Genomic DNA, 21,147 nt, shown 5'->3' with positions numbered 1-21,147 from the left:
GCAGAGGACTTACCTGAGCCTTGGTTGGTGATGAGGACTATGAGAGGCAGTGTGGTTCAGTGGTGAAGGGCATGCAATCTGGTGTCAGATGCACCAAGCTCCAGTCCCAATTCCTAGTCCAGTGACCTTGGGTGAGGTATTTAATGTCTTTGCCTATTTCTTCATCTGTAAAATAAGAATAATAGGAGAATCTGGCCAGGCACGGTGGCTCACGCCTGTAATCCCAAAACTTTGGGAGGCCAGGGCAGGTGGATCATTTGAGGTCAAGAGATCAAGACCATCCTGGCCAACTTAACAAAACCCTATCTCTACTAAAAATGAAAAAAAGCAAATAGCTGGGCAGTAGTGGTACATGCCTGTAATCCCAGCTACTTGGGAGGCTGAGCAGAAGAATGGCTTGAGCCTGGGAGACAGAGGTTACCAGTGAGCTGAGATCATGCCACTGTACTCCAGCCTGGGCAACAGAGTGAGACCCTGTCTCAAAAAAGGAGGATGGGGAGCAAATTATAGGAGAATCCATCTCTTGGAGATGTGGTGAACATACGCTGAGATAATACTTACAAAGTCCTTAGTTTGGTGCCCAGCATACCATTAGCTCTCACTAGATGCTGAAGATGATGGTAATTGTTGACTGACTGGCCCTCCCAGCCTGGTGAGTGTGACTTGAATCTTAGTTTTACTGCACACTTCCACCAGAGAAAGAGCTATACCAGAGAGAGATGTGACAGAGCAGCCCGGGAACTGCAAAGTAGTTACTGGGTTAGGGGATGCTGAGCCAACATTTAGATCCCCAAACAGGAGAACAGGCCAAGTGTCTTTGGAGTAGTAGACAGAGCTCAATGTGGAGGTGGGGCTGTGATCAAGGGCGGGATGGGGATAGTGTGCCAAGCAAAGATATCAGGAGGAATGGCCTGGGGGAGGTTTCTTGGGGGGGCACTTAGGGTTCACAAGGAGAGTCACCAGATGGGATCCAAGAGCAAGGGTGCCACTGGGATGCGGATTTTTCTTCATCTGGGCTTCCTTCTCTGGAAGGGATCCAGAGAGGAACAAAATGGACAGCTAAGGTATTCAGAAGACCGAATCCCCAAAGCAGCCTCCAAGCCTTGGCAACTACTGACAGGGAGCCTCCAGAGTCACTCAAAGTCAAGGAGGGGGCTCTCCAAGGCACCAGTTTCATAACGCATACCAGGCGGCTTCCTGTAGCCTCTCTCCCACCCTGATCCCACAAGAAGCTAAGCCAAACAATGATCTGATCACAGAGTCAGTAAATGTGGAAGGAAGCTTCAGAGCCAACTAAGGTGGGGGGCATCCCTCTTCACCAGTTGCCAAGTCAGTAGCCAGCTCAGGGGTCACTCTGGAGCTGCCCTGATTCTCCTCCTCAGCCTCCACCCAACTGATTACAGAATCTTCCACAAGACTACTAACTTCTGTCTCCCTGCTCCCCCCTCATTAGCCCAGGCCACCACCTTTCACCTGGAATGTGGAAACAGCCTCCTGGCTGATGTCCGATCCTCTGATCCATGATCTGTCATCTCTCACATGGCCACAAGAATACATCTTTCTAAAATATGTATCTGAACAAGCTTTCCCTCTGTTTAAAACCCTCCAGTGGCTCCTCATTGCCATGGGATCAAGTTCAAGCTCCTTGTCACAGTTTATAAGGTTCCTGCTTTCCTCTCTGGTCTCATCTCATCAGTCACCATTTCTTAATTTATGCTCCGGTTGGCCAGAGCTTCTATAGCTCCTCAGGCTCTCACCCCAGAACTATTGAACCGGAATCTGCATTTTAACAAGCTTCCCTGGTGATTTGGATGTGCATTAAAGTTTGAGAAACACAGCTCTAGGCTAGTAGCTCCAAAATTTCCTAATAATTAGAATCATCTGTGGTATTTATTAAAAATGCAAATTACGGGGCCCCATTCTGGACTCACCAAATGAGAATTTCCAGGGGAGGGAGCCTGGGAAACTGTATATTTAACAAGCATCCCAAATGATTCTTCTCGGCAAGCATGCTTGGGAAGCATCAACAGTGGTTCTCAAGCTTGGCAGTATATCAGAATCACATGGGAGAGCTTTAAACCTATATTTATTTTATTTTGTTACTTTATTTTTCTTTTTAGAGACAGTCTGGAGTGCAGTGCTGTGATTATAGCTCACTGTAGCCTCGAACTCTTGGACTCAAGCAATCTCCTGCCTCAGCCTCTCAAGTAGCTAGGATTGCTGGCGTGTACCACCATGCCCAACTAATTTTTTCTTTTGGTGGAGGGTAGAGAGGAGGTCTTGCATGTTGCCCAGGCTGGTTTCGAACTCCTTGCCTCAAGCAATCCTCTTGCTTTAGCCTCCCAAAGTGTTGGTATTACAGGCGTGACCCATCATGTCTCACCTAAACCTATATCAGTGCCTGAGTACCAACCCAGAGATTCTGGTCTGGGGTGCAGCCTCAGCATCAGGATCTTTCAAATATTCCCCGGGTGATTCCTGTCTGATGTGCAGCCAGGGTTGAGAACTAGTGTGCTAAGTAGATGATTTCCAAATGCAGGTGCATCGACTAGGAGCCCCAGAATCATTTGAGAAGCTCAGGGGAAGCTGGGAATGGAAGCGAAACCAGGCTGAAGACCCTGCGATCTTAGTGCAGAATGGCCTTCAGGAGGTCAGAAGGGTAACCTGGAGTGAAAGCCTCCAACGCGGGGGAGCCTTCACCTCCCCCTGGGAGGATGCGGGGAGGCAGCAGAAGCCACAGCGTACTGGGCTGGGGTGACACAGAGGAGAATGCCCTCAGATCCAGAGCAGAGTAATAAGTACAGATGGGCTGGTGCCAGTGGGGCGGGGCAGCCTTGGGTCAAACAGGCGGAGCTGGAGTAGACAGGTGTGGCACCACACCTTTCCACTCTCTCCATCCCTAACCATCCTCCTGAGCCTGGACCTCTGGCCGTGTAGACTGCGGCTCTGGGACACCACCCACCCCAGCTTGGCACTTGGAACTTGGTCCTGAGCATGTTGTGGGATTCGAGTGGGAGAGAAGCAGAGGATGGAGATTGCTTATTGACCTTCCCAGGAACCTACACTTGACAGATGTCAAAGCACTCCACCCACGCGTGCACTTGGTCCTCATGATTACCCTGTGAGGCAGTTTCCTCCCCATTTGCAGGTAGCGACATGTAGACTCAGAGAAGTAATGTGCTCAAAGCCACAGAGCTGGTCAGCAGCAGAGCAGATGTTGGCCGCTGGAGTACTGGGATTTTTCCTCTAAGATACACAGACGGCACTCATGTTTGTGCACTTACACAATCATACACTTGTAAGCACTCACACCCCATGTGGTCACATTAGTGCATTGGTCTGTCATACTCATTCTTTCAAAGAGCCACATGTTCACACTCTCATACTGGTACTCACACTCAGCCCAGCCCCCACCTGGCGGGCACACACCTACACACAGCCACAGACAAGCACACTTCCAGTCTCCAGCGTGCACACTCACAAAAGCACAAATGTGCCCCTACCCTCCCTACTGAGCCCCTGGTGGCCCTCCCTCCTTCCAGAGCTCACATGCCCTTCCTCACTGTGTGTGTTCCTGTTCGTGGCAGGGATGGGAAGCAGATGTCTGGCTCCACTTCCCATCCTTCCACCTGCCACATTGTGGCTCCAGCCCCAGGGCAGAGGCTGCTTGTATCTGGGCAGCAGCCAGGGTTGAATGAGCAAGAGGAACCAGAACAGAGATCAGAATAGAAACCCCACCCTCATCCAGACCCTCTTCCAGGGCTCAGAGAACCAGAGCCTGCCTCTCACAGTCTCACACCCTGCAGCAGAGCCAGAGCTGAGCTCTAAGAAAGTTTGCCCTTGGCCATGTGGACAGGAAGCTGACACATGTCCAGGTTCATTTAGGACTGAGACAGCTTCCCTGGGTCTCCAGCGGGACTCTGGGGCCTCCCGAGTGGCCTAAGGATCTCTTCAACCCTGTGTTGTCAGATAGACAGAGAGCCCCCTCCAGAAGCCATGACTGTGAGCTTTCAAGGGACTGATACAGTCAACACAAAGTAAATCCCACTGTCTCCAGCGCATCCGAAGTCTGGAGCAAAAACCATGGGCTCAGAAGTCAGAACTAATTGGGTTCAAATCCAGTTCTGCTGCTTGCTAGTGGTGGAGCTTTGGAAAATTTACTTAACCTCTCTGCTCCCTCATCTATAAAGCGGGGCTGTTATATCTGTCTGCCTTAAAGGACAGATAGAAAGATCAAATTGCAAAAGCATCTGGCACAACACATGGGAAGTGTTCAATAAATGGAGCTGTTTTTTATTTTATTTGCTATTATCATTATATATATAATTAGAGAGAAGGTTCCATTCTGATGTCCAGGCTGGAGTGCTGTGGTGTGATCATTGCTCACTGCAGCTTCAATCTCCCGGGCTCAAGTGATCCTCCCACCTCAGCTTCCTGAAGTGCTGGGATTACAGGCCTGAATCATCACTCCTAGCCCTACTGCTATTATTTTTATTTTATTTTATTTTTTGAGATGGAGTCTTGCTCTTGCTCTGTCACCCAGACTGGAATGCAGTGGCACCATTTCAGCTCACTGCAATCTCCGCTGCCTGGGTTCAAGCAATTCTCCTGCTTCAGCCTCCCAAGTAGCTGGGATTATAGGTATGTGCTACCATGCCCAGCTAATTTTTGTATTTTTAGTAGAGATGGAGTTTCACCATGTTGGCCAGGCTGGTCTCGAACTCCTGGATTCAAGTGATCCACTCACCTCGGCCTCCCAAAATGCTGGGTTTATAGGTTGAGCCATCCTGCCTGGCCCTGTTATTATTATTAAAGATGTTCCCAGATGTGACCATTGCAGAGATCAGCCAATGGGCAGATGAGCTGAGGTAGCCATTTGGGAAAAGCAGAAGGCAAGGGTAGGGGCAAAAACAGGTATTGGGTGAGAATTCAGAGAGGGCACAGTGAGTGAGAGGGCTCCTTCCCACTAAGGAGAAGCGCAGCTGGAGGGATTGCTGAGCATGGCCTCTATGGGGTCTCCTGGCTCCTGCTGCAGAGGCCGATGGGGCCCCTTCTTTAGTCATGGATGCCTGGCATTCCATCCTCTGAAGCTCCAGACAGAAATCAGGGCCCACTCATTAGCAGGCACCATGTCCTGCTTCCCATTGTTCCCTGAGACACCTCATTGCTTTCTCCAGGGACCACAGGGAGGCTGAAAGATTTGAATTTTTCTCCCTTGTGGGCAATCAGACTAGGAAGCGTTTTCTGCTAATTGACCTTGAGAGGGGAAAAACCAAGGCACAGTGTGTACAAAAACCACACCCCAAGTCACAACGGACCAACAGAGCTGGGTCCGGGATCCCTGACATCTACTTCCATCCTCAGACACTGGCCACAAGGTCTGAGAGGGGATTTAAAAAGATCTCAATGGGTCAGTTGAAGAGTAAGATCTTTGTTCTGGAGGTGAGGCCAGACTTAGCCAGCAGCTGGGGAGAAGGAAGGCTTTTCCAAGGCATGACCCCACTTAAAAAAAAAAAAAAAAAAAAGGCTTCTGTTAGATGAGACCACAAGGAAGCTGGGAGATGGAAGGAGAGGTACTGAGACAAAGATAGTGTCCCCTCTGTAGCCTAGACCTACCTGAGGAGGCCAATTACCCAAGCGCCCATGCTCCCCAGGGCCCTATCACTAGGAGCAGCTCTCATCACCTCCAAGCCCAAGCAGGCCCCCCTTTATCGGGCCCCCTGGCACCAGCCTGTCTGAGCCTCCACCACATCTGACGCCCAGGACGTTTGTTTTGGTATCTGTGGTGGCTGTGGTCAGAGCATAATTGAAGTTGAAACACCCATTTGGACCCCCTGAAGGATAAACAAGCAGGGCTGGGGCAGCCTTAGAACAGATGTGAAGACAGACGTGAAGACAGCAGGTCCAGGAAGACAAGCAAGCTGGCTGGGAAGGGCCAGAGGGCTGGCGGGAAGGGAAGGGAACCAGGCAGAAGGACAGTGAGGAGGCCAACGGTGTGCCCACTTTCAGGGCGGTGGTGGCAGGGAGGTCAATACTTGGAGGCCCACTAGTAAAACCCCACCACTCACCCATCCTTGTCTGGGGCTGCCCTCAGGAAGCTTCAGATTTAATGAAGGCATGAGCCTGGCTCTAAGGAAGTCTATCGTACAGAGGTTCTCAGGCTTTAGGAAGCTTGGTAACAATTCAGTTATCTGGACCCCTTTCCCAATTTCCAGCTCAGTAGGTCTGAAGTAGGTGCAGGAATTGCACTTGGAGAAACACTGGTCTTCATTGATGGGAATGTCTTGACCTTGCCTTCAGGAGATAGGGTCCTGCCTGGGACTGGGAGTTCCCATCAGAACACAGAGGACCTGTTGGGGTCCAGGAAGGGCACTCCAGAATCCCAGTGGATATCTCCAGAGAGCTTCGGGGAGAGATTTACAGCAAGGACACCTGGGCAAGAACCGCCAAGGAGACATGGAGTTCCCAATGATTTCCTAGGACTCAACTCTGGGCAGCTGGGGCAAAAGGAGGCCTGGCTGCCCTTCAGAGCCTTATTCTGCCAGCTTCACCCTCAAGGTATTTAAAGGACCAGAGCCCCACATCTTTTGTTTTCTTTTCTTTTCTTTCTTTCTTTCTTTCTTTTTTTTTTTTTTTTTTTGTAAGACAGAGTCTTGCTGTGTTGCCAGGCTGGAGTGCAGTGGTGAGATCTTGGCTCACTGCAACCTCCGCCTCCCGGGTTCAAGCCATTCTCCTGCCTCAGCCTCCCGAGTAGCTGGGGCTACAGGCGCATGCCACCACTTCTAGCTAATTTTTGTATTTTTTTTTAGTAGAGATGGGGTTTTACCATGTTGACCAGGATGGTCTTGATCTCTTGACCTCGTGATCTGCCCACCTCGGCCTCTCAAAGTGCTGGGATTACTGGCGCCGTGAGCCACTGTGCCCAGCCCAGAGCCCCGCATCTTTGGAGGGAGCAGCTTGCTGGCTGGATGACAAGGCAGTCCTCTGCGTCCTCCACACCATCCCAGTGCAGGTCCCGCCCTGCCTCAGCGGGATGTGTGTGTGGGGGGGGGGCGGCATGAGGGAGGTTGGAGGCTTGGAGATGCTGGGCTGGAGGGGCCCTCTGGCAAACCCAGTGTTGCAGCCACAGGTCTCCTGAATGCTAGGACCCATTTGTGTCTCTGAGCGGCTCTCCACGCTACATAGGGTAGTGGGAGCAGAGAGTGGGTTTGTGGGGGGACAGGTGTTTTTGATTGGCTGGGTCTAAGCAACTCACAGTGCTACAGGCTTGCAGTGAGACAGATCCTGAGGGCGGGGCTTGCTGACCCCCAGCTGCCCACAGTACACAGTAGCTCCTGTCTTGGCTGCCTCTGAGAGTGTCCCAGCCAAGAGAGAGGGATTGGGATGCAATGGATAGAAGCCAGAAAGGCAGGCTGCAGGGAGAGTTGGGCCAGGGCTGGGGAAGTCCATCTGGCCACACCCACACCCTCTGGGGTCCCACTTGCCCACACACTTCTGGGCCCCAGTTTCCTCCCCTGAGACCATCCCATTTGAGGATGTCACCATGCAAGGTTTGATGTGTGAAATGGGTCCTGTACTCTGGTCCCCCTGAGGCTAAGGGCACTCCCTGTCAGCAAGCCCCTCTCCACCCACTCCCCATCACCCTCCCCTGGCAGATCCCACCTTTCCAAAGGCATTTCCTCACCCAATTGCAGCCTCCCGCCTCCCTGAGCTACTGTTCTGGGTATCAGGGCTGCCATCTGGTGGCCATTGCCATAACTACTGTCACCACCTTTTGCTCCACATCTCGAAGGTGTGGCCAGAGAGCAGCACAGACCCCAGGGTAGGACAGGGAGCTGGGGGAGGCGGGTCTTCTACCCCCTTGGACACGCCCACATCCTGCTTCCGGTGATGGGGAACTCCCAAGAGCTGGGCTTGATTGGCGGGAGAGTCTCTGTGTTGTGAGCAGGAACTTCCAGGTAATGCTGGAAGGTTCTACTCTCCCAGAGCCTTAGGAAACCCAGGGGCCACCCAACAGCCTCTCCCCGCCCCATTCTGCCCTGTCTCTCCCTGTCCAGAGCTGGAAGAGGTGAGGGCGCAGCCCTGTTTCCCAGAGCTGAAGAGCTCCTATATGTACTCCTAGGGGCACAGATAATCTTCGTGGAGGTCCCAAGTCCCTACTATCCCCTCAATCCAGGCCTGTGGCTCCATGCCTTGGCCCACCAGTGACCACAGCTGAGGATCCACCTCGGAGGTCTAAGGATCCACCTCGGAGATGGGAGGATGGAAGCCCTCATTACATGATTCCTTCGAAGCCCAGCCGTAGTGAATAATTTATGTACAAGGCGGAGAAGACAATAAATCAGCCGCAGTGATTAACATGAGCTATTCTACGTGTGGAAAAGATCTATGGCAGGACGCTGCCAGGTTGCTGGTGATTAATGCCGCTGTTTGCACTAGCTTCTGGGCCTTTATATTCAATTATGGGCCTGGAGTGTGGGGGGGGTCCTGGGATGGCATGGGGGACACTGGGAGCCCAGGAAGGGAAGACTTGATGCCTAGGACCAAGAGTGAGGTGATCACAGGTGACAGCCTGGCCTCTGTGCACCTTTACTGAAGAGCAGGTGAAGTTAGTGGGATGGAGCAGTGGCTGTTTCTGTGATGGGAGTCATTTTGTCCCTGGGGTCACTTCTTTTTTTTTTTTTTTTTTTTTTTTTTCGTGACAGAGTTTCAATCTCGTTGCCCAGGCTGGAGAGCAATGGCACCATCCTGGCTCCACTGCAACCTCCACCTCCTGGGTTCAAACGATTCTCCAGCCTCAGCCTCTGGAGTAGCTGGGATTACAGGTCCCCACCACCACGCCTAGCTATTTTTTGTATTTTTAGTAGAGACAGGGTTTCACCATGTTGATCAGGCTGGTCTCGAACTCCTGACTTCAGGTGATCCACCCGCCCCGGCCTCCCAAAGTGCTGGGATTACAGGTGTGAGCCACTGAGACTGGACCTTATCTCTGGGTCACTTCTAAATACTAGTCCTGGAGGTGTCTTGGGAAGTGGGCACAGGTGGAAGGAGGCATCTTTGGGAAAACCTGACTCTTCCAGAGTCAAGTGCTGGGTTTCTGAATCCCCTGCCTGCCTTGTGATGCCATGGCCATGCTGCTAGGAGTGCAGGAGCATCGGCCAGCCAGCCAGGGTGGAGCGGGGGTGAGGTCAATGCTGGAAAATTCCCCCATCAGCAACCGAGCCAGGGAGCCGGGGCCTGTCTTCAATCTCCAGGGAGGGATGGTGTCAGGAGGGCCGGCTGGGTCTCTCCTCCCAGCTGACCCAGGAAGCCCGGGGAGGCCTCCTCCCTGGATTCCCACACTTGGGCCCCTTGTCCTCAGCCAGCTCCAGCTGGCCCCCATCAATGCAGGGGCTCCAAAGACTAGTGGTGGCTTTGGGGTTAAGCGATTTCCCCCTGCCCAGCCCCTCCCCAACCCTGGCTCCTGTCAGCTCCTTCCTCGTCTTCTTCCTCCTCCTCCTTCTCTTTCATGACCTCTGTGCAGTGTGGCTCTGCCTCCCCACAGCACCCCAGGCTTGTCATGAGGCACAGGGTTGGTATGGGGGAGGTGAGCTGATAGCTGGGCTCAGGGACCCTTTAGAACAGGCTGGACTGAGGGGTGTGGAGGAACCAGTCCCACCTCTCTGCATCCTGGCTTCAAGCCGGCTCTCAGTCGTTCTACCCACAGACCAGTGCTTCAGAATTCCAGTCCACGGTGGGAGGAGGAGGTACTGAAGGAAAGGGAGAAGGGAAGCTCATCGCCCTGGCCAGGGTGGGAGAGGGCACAGGAAGGGGCTGGCAGGGGCAGGCCAGAGTCTCTGGCTAGAGAGGGAAGTCTCTGGTTCATCTCCGCCACCCCCTTGTACACCCCAAGGCTTCTCGGGGAGCAGTTCTAAGTCCAGTGGTGTGTGTCTCTGTGTGTGAGCTGTGTATGAGAGTCCATATGTGTCTCTGGTGGGTGTTTGGCCCGTGGCTGTGTGTGTCTGCGTGTCTGAGCACTGCTGGGTCTCGTGAGTGCCTGTGTGGGTGGGTGAACACACATGCTTGAAGCTGACCCTCTCACCGGGGGCCAGCTCACAGCCCTGTCTAGCCAGCCTTCCCCGACAGCAGTCTTCCTCTGCCTCTAATCCCCTGTTTGCTTGGCTCATCCCTGGACTCTTTGGGACTCCATTAATGAGACCCGGCCACCCCAAGACAAGCCCCGAATTAACTCCACTGCTGACCCTGACAAGGACACCTGTAATTAGGCCAGCAGCGGCTGAGGCAGAGAAGCCCCTGGGGCTCTGTGGGGTGAGGGCAAGGCTAGGCTGGGACAGGGGGCCTAATGCCCAGGAATGCTCTAAAAGCTGGGCTTGGCTCCAGGACCCGCCAACCTCACTTCTAATACCGCCCAAAGCCTCCCATTCAGGGCTCCAGGGGGATTACCTGTGGAGGGGCCCTGGAGGTAGGGAGGGCCTCCTGTGCCAGCCCTGGGCTGCAGCAGCCTTCAGAAGGAGAATGCTGGCCCCCTTGGCCTTAGAGCCCAGCAGCCGGGCCACCAGGTCCTCAGCAGCCCAGAACCTGTGCCCATGATGGCAGCTGCCCAGGGAAGAGCCAAGTGCAGGCTGACTGGCCCATCTCCCTCTCTGTGGCCAGAGGGCTGGCCCCTCCCCTCTCCCAGCTTGTTTTGTTTGCACAGTGTGTTTCAGTAGCTCCATTGCATTAACCCCTGACCCTGACTGAAACTCTCCCTCCCCTTTGACAACAGGAGTTTACTCAGTGGCTTTCTCAGGCTTAGAGGCATGGCTGGCTCCTGTCTCTCCTGTCCCGCCTCTCCCAGGGGAAGATGTACTCCCTGTCCTGTGCACTCCCCCATCCCCGGAGCTGCCCAGAGTGTATCTGAATGCAACTGAGCTGGCTGAGCAGAGCGCCTGGGAGGCAGCCCCTCTGCCGGTTTGATATTGGGGTACGATCATCTTCATGTGCAGTCTGGAAATATTTATCAAAAATGTCCAATGAACATGTCATTTGACCCAACAATACCACTTGGAGGAATTTGTCTATGTATGTCCTGCACTTGTGCTCAGAGAAATACATCAAGGGTATTTTTGCAGTACTGTAAGAGCAAACGGCTAGAAACAAGCTAGAGAACAAGCAACATGATTAAAACACAGCCATATGATGGAATACATGAGGCCACTCAAGAAGACAATGTGGGCGGGGCGCAGTGGCTCACACCTGTCATCTCAGTACTGGGCGCAGTGGCTCACACGTGTAATCCCAGCACTTTGGGAGGCTGAGGCAGAAGGATTGCTCGAGCCCGGGAGTTTGACACCATCCTGGGCAACATAGGGAGACCCCCAACTCTACAAAAAACTTTAAAGTTAGCTGGGTTTGGTGGCACATGCTTGTGGTCCCATCCACTCAGAAGATTAAGGTGGGAGGATTGCCTGAGCCCAGGAGTTGAGACTGCTGTAAGCCATGATCATGCCACTGCACTCCAGTCTGGGTGACAGAGTGATATCCTGACTTAAAAAAAAAAAAAAAAAGAAAGAAAGAAGAAGGGCCGGTCTCGGTGGCTCACACCTATAATCCCACACTTTGGGAGGCCGAGGCAGGCAAATTACCTGAGGTCGGGAGTTCAAGACCAGCCTGACCAACATGGAGAAACCCTGACTCTACTAAAAATACAAAATTAGCCAGGCATGGTGGCAAATTTTGCCTGTAATCCCAGCTACTCGGGAGGCCGAAGCAGGAAAATCTCTTGAACCCAGGAGGTGGAGGTTGCAGTGAGCTGAGATCACACCATCGCACTTCAGCCTGGGCAAAAATAGCAAAACTGTCTCAAAAAAAAAAAAAGAGAAAGAAAGAAAAAAGAAAGCAAACTATATGTTTCTGCATGCACACATATATTATATACACATATCCTCAAAACTCTGGAAGAATAACTACCACATTGATGACAGAGGGAAAAGTGGGATGAGAGGGTCACTCTGTATGCTTCTGTATATAGGAGACAGCTTCATCAAGTATTCTTGTATAATTACAAAATAAAATAAACAAGAGTTCATAAAAAGAATAACAGCACCACAGTCACTCACCTAGCTGCCTCCCACCATATAGCTCTGGAGCCCTCCTAACCATGCTGTTTTTATCCTCATGTTACAGAAGGGAAAACTGAGGCTGAGAGGTTAGGCAACTTCCCCAGTCATCCAGCACACACAAGCCATGCCCTAAAGCCCATAGCTTGTCTGCGCCAACTCTACTTGAAGATGACATTTCTTCCATGTTCTGAGGCTCTTCAAGGGTGTGGGCATTGGGGCTGAGGTTAATGATTTTTCCCCCTGGACTCCTATGAACAGCACAGAGTAAACCCTTTCCCTTCCTGTCCACCTCACCCCCCTCCAATCCCCAGGGGAGCTGCTCGGGAGCCCAGCCAGCGGTGGGCTCCAGAAGCCAGTGCAGCTCCTGGCCTTGGCATGGCTGCCAGCTTCCCCATCACCTGCTCCTGCCAGCAACAGCCCACTACCCATTCCCTGCCGACACCCCCCTCCTTGCCAGAGAGCACCCCCTTAATTACACTTAATGGCAAAGACCATAAGAGCTTTATTAACTTTATTATGGACCCAATTAGCAGTTAATGCCCCATGACTACTGTCCCCTCCCAAGTATCGCATTAAACAAAATGAAGCAGCCTTCCCTGCTTCCCTGCTGGGTGGGAGCTGAGAGGACAGGGAAATCCATCTTCCTGGGCCTGATTCTGCCCCCTCAGGCCCATTGGAAACCAGCTCAGGCCCCAGAGCTTCCCGGGGACCAGGGCTGGGTGCTTGGAAGACAAAGATTAATCAGCAAGTATTTTGGTGCCAGCCATTGAGCCCACTCACTCGCGCACACACATGCATACACATGCACGCATGCGCGCGCGCGCGCACACACACACACACACACACACACACACACACACATTCGTATATACACAAAGCCTGGCTGATGTCCAAATAGCCCCTGTCTCAAATCAAGGATATGGAGACACACACATCCCTTGAATGCAACCCTATCCATCAGTATTCTCCAGCCTTATCCAAGCGCTCTTCAGAGCTGGGGTGCTCATGTTGAGGGCCTCCGCCTGGGCTTGTCACGGTGAGGGATCAGAGAGCTGGGAGGTGAGAAGACTGAGGGCAAGGAAGGAGAGTCTCTCCCCTGAAGCCCACACCCTTGGCACACCCCGGCACTTCCCCACTCTGGCTGATTGCTTCAAATATGTATCCAGCACCAAAGTGTGCCAGACACAGAGCTAGGCCCCCTCTGCCATCTCACTTGGACATCACCACCAACCCAAGGAAGTAAGTGTTATTTCTCCCAATTTACAGATGAAGAAACAGAGACATGGAAGGATGACCAGGTTTAAAACAGGTGTTCTATGTGATTTGCCTAAAAAGATCTCTCCTCTTTTTTCCCCAGCAACCCACCTTGCCCCCATCCTAAGGCAGAGGACGTGGCGATCTCAGAGAGCATTCTCTCCATTACGTACAGATGGAGAATTAAGGTGCAGAGAAGGCGGGAAGGACAATCGTGGTGATCACAACAAGACAGCCCTTGGGGATCTGATTCCACATCCACCTTGATGGATGGAGGGGACTAGAAACCAGAGAACACCCCCATCTCTAATGCCACAAGAGGCCCCTGATGTAGGATCTTGCAGGAATGAGAAGGCTCCATGAGATGGGACAAGGTGGGAGCAGGGAGCAGCCATGATAGGTGAAATCTCTCAGCCATCCCACTGATCAAAACCTGAAGACTTGAGGATTCTGGTTCCTGACGGTCCGTGCTAGCAGTCTCCATCTATCCCCACTCAAGCACAAGAACCACCTCAAGATGGGACAGGATGGGTACACACCAGACCGCCAGGGACTTGGGTCCCTCCACCAGCCTTGGTCCCAGATGAGGAAGAAACACCAAGCCTGACAGGGCAGAAGCAGTGGCTGCCCTGAGCAAGGGGGTGGGAGCCCAGGAAAAGAGACCCTTGAAACTTTGCTTGGAAACAGCCTCCTTGTTCCTGCTCCCCCTCCCTCGGGCTGCGCCAGCCTGGAAGCAGCCACTTGAAATGGGTCCTAGGGAGCCTGGGAGAGAGGCTGGCCTAGCTCCAGCCTTCAGCTCCTGGCGCCTCAGCCAGGCCCATGTCCCCAGTCCCCCTCCAGCCTAGCCCCAGCTAGGGTCAGGAGGTGACAGGGAGAGCTTTTCCTCCAGGCCCTCCTAAGTCAGGATCCACTCCCACCCCAACACACACCCAGCATGGCATCCCTCCAATTGCTCCATCCCTGGGGAAGGTGGAGGGGGTTGGGGGGTGGTGAGCAAGTCAGCAGTCTCTTTTCCCAAGAGGCCCTGGGGCCTGGGGAGCGGGCAGAGACTACTCCCTGGGGTTACTTGAGGGCAGAGCACTGGGGAGCCTCCCCAAGGGGGGCCTCCACTCTTCCCTTTGCCCTGGATGAGTGTTCTCTGACACCAGGCCCCCGCCCTGCCTCTGAACAAACAGGAGCATCGCTCTCCCCACCCTTCTCAAACCCAGAGGGATCTGGCACCCGGGTTAGCTTGACTGGAGAAATCCAGAATCCACCCACAGAGAACACAGAGGAACCTTGGTGGAGACAGGGTCAGAGTGGGGACAGTGAGATTTGGGGGCCTTGGGGAAAAGTTAGCCCATGCTGAGCTGAGGCTCTGGCTAGGAGCCCAGTATTGGCTTTGCTGTTTCCTGGCTGTGAGAGCTTGAGAGAGTCTCCCAACCTCTTTGAACCTCAGGTTTCATTTGTAAAATCGGGCTGGACATAGAACTTGCTTCATACGGCTCTTTGTCAACATTAAAGTAGTAATGTACAGACCACCTTTAGCCAGTCTCTGGCACTTAGAACACCGTGAACAAGTTACTGTTACAGCGTTGCTGTCTGTATCGAGGGTAGTCCCTGATTGGCAATAATGACAATGATAAGAAGTAACATTGTGAGAGCATCGCAGGAGCCATCGCACTTCCACGAACCCTGTGCCCGGTTCTCACTGAGCAAGGGAGAAAGAACTCATGTTCCTCACCTCCACCCTCCAAGGCCCCCACTACCAGCAGTGTGCCCTGGCATAACGATTTCAGGACTGCCGAGGCCCTGGCTCACTCCCAGCAGACGCTAAAGGTGCCTCAGCTCATCTTCTTACCTATTTACCCCTCTCTCCCTCTCTTGTCCTCCCCCTTCCTTTCCCCGGAGCAAGGAGGGAGAAAGAGATATCACAATTTGAAGGATGTGAAAATTAGCCAGAGCTGAGAGAGGTGTCAACTTCAAGGCGGAGCCCCCATCCCCACCCGTTCTCTACTCAAAGGGTGGTGTTTCCACAAGTCTCTGCAGGGAGACCCCCGCCCCACTAGGTGTGGACTGACACTGTCAGGGTCTGGAAGAGAGAGAAGGAGGAGAGAAGGCTGGCCAGGAAGAACAGCAGCCCCAGCCCAGGGGCCTGTGCCCAGGATGGGACCTCCACACAAGCCACACAGAGCTCAGGTTTGTGGCCGAGACGGAATAGCCCGGAGGAGGGGTCCATTTCACCTTCCTGAGCCCAGTTTCCCTGGCCACAGCTGAGCGTGTCGGGGCCAGTCTGGCTAACTGGGGGGACAGTTCTATTCCCGAGAGGTGAGAGGGATCTAGGACACTGTCCTTTATCCCAAAATACCGTTCCAGCCCCACCTCTGGCCTGTTTGAAGGTCTTTTTGGAATTTCTGCCTCAGTTTCCCCACCTCTCAAAGAGTGCCATGAGCTGGTCCTTGCTCTACCTTCTGGGAGTGGTCAGACGGAGTGGTCAGATGGAGCAGTGGGTGAGAGCTAGGGAGAGGAAGTGTGGCCACAGGAGCCCATCCCCTCATCCTGTCTCTGTCATCGTTAACAGCCACAATTATTATTACTTGGAGAGACAGACCAGAAGTGGTCAGGGATGTGGTTGGGGTGAATGAAATGAAAAAGTCCCGGGTACGTGCCGTCTCGCCAGGTTAATACTCCTGCCTGTCGGCCTGACAGCTGCAAGATTGATTACCCAGGCCTCCCGCTCTTTATAACTCGATCAGTTGAATTAATCTCTGGCTGTCGGCCCATCTGATGTCTGAATCACAAATTTAATTTGGAGGTGCACAGCTCCTCCCCCATCCCATCTCCCCCTTCCTCCTAGCTTCCCCCCTCCCATCCCCGTCTTCTTCCTTCCTTTTCCTCTCCCGTTTCCTCCTCTTTCCTGCTCCACAGTTTCCTATTCCTCCTGCTCTTCCTCTTCTCTACAGCCTTTCAAGCCCCTCTAGGGGACAGTGGGTGGAGGGGAAGGAGGGAGACAGGGAGTGGGTTGCCCTGAGTCAGCAGCCCCCTGCCCGGGCCAGGAGAGGGGTCATGCGCCCCCACCCACTGGGCAAGATGCCCACCCCAGCATGATCCACCCCAATAGAGAAAGAGGCTTGGCTGACACTAAGTAAGACATATTAATGTACTAAAGACTTAATGAAGTTGGGGGGGTGAGGGGTGGAAAGTGCTTGCTTTATTAGTTTATGGCCGATTAATGGGGGCGCCATTACTGTGATGGAGATGGATTGCTGCTGTCAGCAGCCTGGGCAGGGCCGGCCACAGCTCCTTTCCTCGGGTGGTGGGTGTCCCGAAAAGAGTCAGAGAGAACTTCATTAGAAGCATCAATAGGATCCCACCTGGGGAGGGCCTGAGGCTAAGCTGGAGGGGTGGCGGCAGGGACTCAGCTCTAGGCTGTGGAGGGCTGCCTCAGTTGGGAAGTCACTCGGCAGTGGGACTGTGGGGTGGCCTGGCTCTGGACCTGCACATGGCAGGGGCTCCAGAGTCACTTGAGGAAAGGGAGGGAGGAAGATAACCACAGAATAACCAGTGCCCACTTGATCTATCTGAGACCCTTCTGGAGGAAGGGAGTGGAGAACAAGCGAAGCGGGCCCCATTCTTCCACCCTTCCTCATTGGGGGCAGTGCACAAAGACCTGGGCCCGCCAGCCCAGAGGAATGGGCAACCTACCAAGCAGCAAGGCTGCTTCTAACATTGGAATCCCCAGCTCCAGGGCCAGGGACTTCCGACACTCGACATTCGCTGAGCAGATGGAGGTGAAAACTACATTGCCTTAGCTACCTCCAACCACTGCCTCCCAGGCAGCCAATGGGAAACAATGACAAGGAGGAGGAGGTGTGGACTTCAGGGAGAGCGGACGTGGCAGACACCGCCCACTCTGGGCTTTCTCAAGCAGGACTGGAGGTCCCAACACTGGGCAAGCTAACCCACACACGCCCCATCCCTTCCTGCCTCCCTCCAGAAGAAGAGTAAGGGCTGGACCCAACTCAGCTCTGTTCCTAGGGGCCGCTTTCTATTTGGAAGTCTTTAGATGCCTCCAGACCTCAGGGTCTTCTATCAGCTCCTGTCTCTCAGGCATATATGACATTTTAACATGGCCATTTTGATGCAGAAACATTAAACTTTCAGGATTTTAAAAAAATCAAGTGATGTGGCCAGGCACAATGGCTCATGCCTGTAATCCCAGCACTTTGGGAGGCCAAGGTGGAAGAATCACTTGACGTCAGGAGTTCGAGACCAGCCTGGCCAACATGGTGAAACCCTGTCTCTACTAAAAATACAAAAATTAGCTGGGAGTGGTGGTGGATGACTGTAATCCTAGCTACTCAAGAGGCTGAGGCAGGAGAATTTCTTGAATCAGGGAGGTGAGGTTGCATTGAGCCAAGATCACACCATTGCACTCCAGCCTGGGCAACAAAGTGAGACTCCATCTCAAAAAAAAAAAAAAAATCAAATGATGTTTAAAATAGACAGTGCCAGGCCCTCCCAAACCCCTACTCTGTCCCAACCCAAACCTCAACCTGAGAGGCATCAGGGATGAAGATGGATTCCAGATGGGCTCAGAACCACAGCCTATTGACCAAAGTACATGATACCACAAATACACTTTGATGCAGTTAGGCAAAACAATAGTGGCAAAATGATAGAGCCAAAATTCCCTCTTTGGCCTCTTTGCATGTTCCTCACCATGTGTGTAATTCTCGCTGGGTACGTGTGCTCCACTTACAATGAGTTAGCGTACATCTGAGCACCAGTCCATGGGTCATGGCTGGCACATGGTGTCATGTGTCTGTGTGCCCTACAATGGCCTGTATCTGTGTGTGCTTGTGTGTCTGTCTGCATCACAGTGTGGGTGCTCCCTGCTGGTACTGAGGTCACGCTCTGTGCCTGCTCAGACCAAGGACCAACCATCAGTTCAGGGGTCACCACCCAGGTACACTCCCCAAGGTAGGAGCTACCTGCTCAGACTAACTGGGAAATAAATACCCTGTTTCTGAGAGTAATTTAATTATTGGCTCTGGTGGACTAGTGGGTAATTAAATTTCGTAGCTCCCAAAGTAATTAATTGCTATGCAAATAGTAATGCCCTCTGCTTTGGAGAGAAGGATCCTGGCCTGAGTTTGCCCTGCAATTAGAAGCTAATAATTACCCTGTCAGCGCCCAGCTTTTGCCGGGTAATTACCTGCTGAAGCCCCACTGGTCACTGAGGGCTATTTCCATCAACTGCCATTGTAGCTCCGGCTCTGGTGGCCCCAAAAAGCCAGAGCAGAGGACCCCCACGAGTACTGGTTAATCCTGAGGTTCTCTCCATCCTACACCATGTCCATAAGCCCCACAAGTCCCACAGAGACACCCTTACTTCTGACCACGGGAAACTCAGGACGGGACCTCCTTAGCCTCCTTTTGCTAAGGAAGAGGTGCCCCAGCTTCTCAATGGGTAGAATCTTGTCAGATAGGTTCATCCAAGCTGGAGTGCAGTGATTCGATCTCGGCTCACTGCAACCTCCACCTCCCAGGTTCAAGAGATTCTCATGCCTTAGCCTCACAAGTAGCTGAGATTACAGATGTGCACCACCACACCTGATTAATTTTTGTCTTTTTAGTAGAGACAAGGTTTTGCCGTGTTGGCCAGCCTGGTCTCAAACTCCTGGCCTCACGTGATCTGCCCTCCTCAGTCTCCCAAAGTGCTGGAATTATAGCCATGAGCCACCGTGCCCAGACTTCTAACTGTTAATTGTCATAAAAAATCATGTTCCTCCTGTGGCACTTGTGTGCATGTGTGGCAATTAGGTTGGGCTAAGCTCTGAGAACAGAAGGGAGATGGCGGGCATTTTGCAGCTTCACACACCTTCTCCCAGGTACTCAAGAAACACTAATGTACGTCCTGCTGTGAAGGGGCTTTGAAGATGTAATCAAAGTCCTTTAAATCAGTTGGCTTTAAATGAGGAAAATTATCCTCTATGGGCCTGACCTAGTCAGATAAACCTGTAAAGGGTCAAGGCTCTCCCTGATATAGGATGCTCCAGACAGCAGCTGAGTGTAGAATTGTTCTTCTTTTGCTAATTCTCCCATCCCAACTGCCTGTGGACAGCGGCTTTGCTAGTGCCCAGGGGGTTCCAGTTTGTTCCTGATCTTTCCTTCCTGATTGCTTGCCCTACAGATATCAGACTTACTTAGCCAACCCACACAATTGCATCAACTAGTTCCTTGAAATAAAATTTGGTATGTATTTAATAAACTTATATATATATATATATATATATATATATATATATATACACACACACACACACACACACACACACACACACATATGTTAGAGACAAGGTCTTGCTCTGTCACCCAGGCTGGAATGCAGTGGTGCAATCACAGCTCACTGCAGCTTCAAGCTCCCAGGCTCAAGAATCCTCCCACCTCAGCCTCTTGAGTAGCTGAGAGGTGCACACCACTGCAACAGGCTAATTTTTATTTTTATTTTTGTAGAGATGGGGTCTTGCTATGTTGTCCAAAATAGTCTCAAACTCCTGGCTTCAAGCGATCCTACCATCTCTGCCTCACAAAGCACTGGGAATACAGACATGAGTTACCATGTTTGGCTCCCCCCAGTTTTTTTGATGACCCATGTGAAGTCCTAACTACCCAGGAGGCTAAGATGGGAGGATCACTTGAGCCCAGAAGTTTGAGGCTGCATTGAACTATGATTACACAACTGCACTCCAGCCTAGGCAACAAAGGAAGACTGTATGTCTAAAAACCAAAACCGGATGGCTGCGGTGGCTCACGCCTGTAATTCTAGTACTTTGGGAGGCTAAGGCAGGTGGATTGCTCGAGCTCAGGGGTTCGAGACCAGCCTGGCCAACATGGTGAAACCCTGCCTCTACTGGAAATACAATAATTAGCCAGGTGTGGTGGCGAACCCCTGTAGTCCCACCTACTTGCAAGGCAGAGGCAGGAGAATCACTTGAACCTGGGAGGCGGACGTTGCAGTGAGCCAAGATTGCACCGTGCACTCCAGCCTGGATGACAGAGGGAGACTCCATCTCAATAAAATAAAATATTTTAAAAAAGCAAAAAAAAAGTGGTTGACCAAAGATTCCCTAGCTAGTAAGTGGGAAAACAAGGTTTCTAGCCAGGCTCCCAATTATATTATAACTGCCCATTCAGTGGCGGGACCTGGCTCCAGGTCCCAAGTTCAAGGTGGGTTATACCTGTGCCCAAATGAAAAGGTGCTTGTGGATCTGCCCAGCCCTCTCAACTCTCGAGCATCACTGTGGTTCAGCTGAGCTTTTGTTTCTGACCTGGATCTTGCCCCCTCTATCATGCTCCTGGCCCTTTGTTCTGGGTTCTTGTTGCTGTCTCTGATTCCTTCCTAAGAAGATGGGTCTGAGAGTGGCAGGGCCCATGTGCCTTCTAGGCATTGGTTGCTCCCTTTGAGAAACAGCCAGATCTCATCCTCCAGGTCAGAAGTCTTCCAACTGAATCCCTGTGGAATATTGTCATGATGTAGTCTCAGTGTGGACTAGGGACTCCCTAGGCAGCTGGATGCTGGGCAGGGTGGAGGCGGAGGGCTCATGGAGACTGACTAAAGGGCACTGAGCCAAGAATGATCCCAGGAGTCTGGGAAAGAAAAAGTCTAGGAAGCATAGGGGCTCAATGAGGGCAAAAATCCTCCCCTGCCCCTCGCTTGGGTACCTCCCACTTATCTTTCTGGTCTCAGCTCCAGGAAGCTCTCCCTCATCCACATATGAGGATGAGCCACAGGCTCCATCTTTCCTCT

At 52.4% G+C, this 21,147-nt stretch overlaps 1 long non-coding RNA gene across 1 annotated transcript in view; it reads left to right on the top strand.

Moving 5' to 3' along the window:
• Positions 1-14,881, top strand: part of LOC120362535 (uncharacterized) — a 54,277-nt gene extending 39,396 nt beyond the window's left edge. The window contains exon 3 of the long non-coding RNA XR_012512921.1: positions 13,459-14,881. This is a non-coding gene — a long non-coding RNA (uncharacterized LOC120362535). The remainder of the gene's footprint in view (positions 1-13,458) is intronic.
• Positions 14,882-21,147: the final 6,266 nt, after the last annotated feature.

Source organism: Saimiri boliviensis, chromosome 12, assembly GCF_048565385.1.
Source record: "Saimiri boliviensis isolate mSaiBol1 chromosome 12, mSaiBol1.pri, whole genome shotgun sequence".
NCBI lineage: Eukaryota > Metazoa > Chordata > Mammalia > Primates > Cebidae > Saimiri > Saimiri boliviensis.
The sequence above is the reverse complement of the archived record's forward strand: the minus strand, read 5'-3'. Positions and strand labels throughout refer to the sequence as shown.